At 42.8% G+C, this 3,012-nt stretch overlaps 1 pseudogene across 1 annotated transcript; it reads right to left on the bottom strand.

Moving 5' to 3' along the window:
* Positions 1–1,858: 1,858 nt before the first annotated feature.
* On the bottom strand, positions 1,859–2,718 carry LOC311168820 (E3 ubiquitin-protein ligase RNF181-like; annotated as a pseudogene). Its single transcript has 2 exons — positions 2,627–2,718; positions 1,859–2,267 (listed from the first exon to the last, which is right to left on the bottom strand). The product of its transcript is annotated as an E3 ubiquitin-protein ligase RNF181-like (transcript).
* Positions 2,719–3,012: the final 294 nt, after the last annotated feature.

Consider the following 3,012-nt stretch of genomic DNA (forward strand, 5'->3'; position numbering starts at 1 on the left):
AAAGAATTCATTGTTCTTATATCTTATGCCCTAGAGAACAGTCCATCGAGGCTTAGGTTTGGTTAGATCAGGTTCAGATGATGTTCCTAGGCCTTTAGTTCAGTCTGGTGTGTCCCTGTTTGGCCTTCTCTTGCACGGCATGGAAGTTTGAGACACATAGTGAGTCTGGTGACCACCAGCAACTTCAGACGTGAATCCTCTTTTCTTAGTAAAACAGAAAGGGAAATTTCTATGTAAAGTTTATGTAGGCTGTCACAAAAAGAAGACTTATTGGTCCAATTTTGCAAATTTCTACTCCTGTGGTCAGAGTAGTCAAGAGGCTGTGATGGAAGAGGAGTGAGTGGTTCCCTCAAGGACATGATCATGGTGGATAAAAACATAATGCTTGTAGGCCTCCCTGGCGGCACAGCAGTTTGAGCACAGCGCTGTGAAGCTTTCTACAGCCTCTGGAGCGCCGTTCGATTCCTGGGTTCAATTCTCGGCCAGCCAGGGAGAATCCCACATAGCACGGCAGATCTCTCCTGCCTCGCCTACTGCTCCCCTCAGCAGTGTTTTTCATCCACCTGCCTGTTCTGCTCCCTGCTCTGTCTCTGGTGAATCCTCTCACCTTCCCATGCCTCTGGCCTGTACCCCAGCTCTTGTATAAAAATAAATAAATAAATCTTGGGCCTCCCTGGTGGTGCAGGCGGTTGAGCACTGCACTATGAAGCTGTCCACAGCCTCTGCAGCGCGGGTTCGATCCCGTCGGCTGGTGAGAATCCCACATGGTGCAGCAGACCTCTCCTGTCTCACCCACTGCTCCCCTCAGCAGTGTTTTTCGTCAATCTGCCTGTTCTGTTCCCCGCTCTGTCTCTGGTGGGTCCTCTCACCCTCCCGCACATCTGGCCTATACCCTGGTTCTTGTATAAAAAATAAATAAATCTTTTTTAAAAATTAAAAAAAAATAAATCTTAAAAAAAAACCATAATGCTTATAACACCTAGCTTTAATATCTCTAAAATGGATCCAAGGTCTATCGTAGAGGGTTGCTGACAGGATTAAATGATATAATTTAGATTTCTTGGTTGTTTGGTTGATATTCAGTCAATGATAGCATTATTATTTGAGCTGTGTTGACTGTGCAGGCTTCTTTCATCATTGAATTGGAGTCCTTATTTCTATAGTAACACATTATCATTATGCTCTATAAGCTTGTGTTCATTGTTAGTAAATATAAAGTGGAAACAAATGAACTTTATCATTGTCTATTGTTTTATGATTTTAAAATGCTTTCATATACATTATTATTTGAATTAGAAACAATACTCTGGGTGTTGGCATAATTATCACTTTAAAGAAAACAATTAGATTTAGAGAAATGTCCAATATCACAAAGCTGATACACGGCAAGCTCCGGATTCAGAATGTCTCTAATTTTTGTGTTCTTTCTAAGATATTATGTGATTATGGACTTGCTTGTAGCAGGTATTAAATTTTCCACAGAGTCAAATGAGCCTTTGATATATAACAGACTTTTGTTTAGAATCAGAAAATTTAGATAACATTTTATAGAGTATGAGAAGTTTTACCATTAAAAAGAATTCTGATCTTTTGATATTGAATGTATTTTAAACCAACATTATGAAAATAGCCATATGAGTAAGTTGGTAGGAAGTTAAAGAAAAAAATTCACCTTATTTCCAGATCTGCAAAAGAGATACCAAATGAAGATCAAATCTCCCAATATTTATGTATCTTACAAAAGTTACACTTTAAAGCTTTATACTTTTTTTTTTCAGGGTGGGTAAAGAAACCTTTAATGAGGATTTAAGGTGCAAGAGGAAGATGTTGTAGAGGACCAGCAACAACCCCAGCCACCTCATGTGTACATGGCTCCAAGGAAGTTCTCAAGTCGATACTTCTGCTGTAGCTTTTGAGCCTTATCTCATCTGTGCTTCTAATAAGTGTCATCATCAGTGGGCAGTTCATGGCAGCACAGGGAGCAGGAATTTGTCTTGCTTAGTCAGGACAGAATGCAGCTGGAATGGAAGAGGTGATGACAAGCCATCTCAATGGTAGTCTCCTCCTCCTCAAATTCCAAAATACAAATGGGGCACTTGAGCTCAGCCTGAGAGCCCCTGATGACTGTCCTGAGGAGGTTCTCAACTACAGTCTTGGCAGCAGGTGGTGGCAGGTGGTGATCCCAAGCTACTACCAACCCCAAGTCTTCAAAATCCATCCTATTAAAAAATGACTGTAGTGGTAGGAAGGGCTGCTGAGCAGGTTTTCTATGATCCAGCAGACAGGTAAAGGAGAGTCTTGGAGCCCTCGGTGGGTTTCTCAGGCTTTTATTGAGCTTCACATGTAGTGTGGCAAAGAGGACATGGCAGGCAGGGGTGCTGGGGGGCCAGGAGCCCGGGAGGCCTCCAAGACCCCAGCAAGTCTACACACTGGGTTCCCTATCTTCTTTCTCCCCTTCTCTCTCCTGCCTCTCTCCTGCTTCTGCCTCTGTTGGTGATTATTTCAATACTCCTCCCATGGCCCACTGAAGTAAATAATACAACAATGTAACAACTGCAGGTGCCCCATCAGGCAGGGCAATCCTGATGGTGGGAGGGCAGAAAAGCCTGAAAACCATTTACCCTACAGTGTTGGGGTGAGCTCCAGCAGCATGTTGGTTGGGGTCTCCTGTTTGGAGTTCAACGGCTCACAGTCATGTTCACCGAAATAGGACATCATGGCTGAGGCAGTCTGACACAGTCCTGGGACCTGGACTGCGCCCACTTAGCTTGGACCAATTGACTGCTACAGCTTTATTCTTTTATAGGCTGTGAGTGTCATGTATCTGGATGTCTTTAGAAAAAAGGCAGTAAAACACATACTCATGATTTGACAAAGATATATGTGGGAGGAGTGACTATATTCGTAGCTTTCAAACCGAGGTTCTTAATGGCACACATTATGGCCGCTTGACAAGTATCAGTGTTCATTGAACTCTAATCTGTGAGTTGTTTTTGAGGGTTCTTCTAATTT

The sequence above is a fragment of the Talpa europaea genome (assembly GCF_964194135.1).
Source record: "Talpa europaea genome assembly, chromosome: 3".
In the NCBI taxonomy this organism is placed as follows: Eukaryota; Metazoa; Chordata; class Mammalia; order Eulipotyphla; family Talpidae; genus Talpa; species Talpa europaea.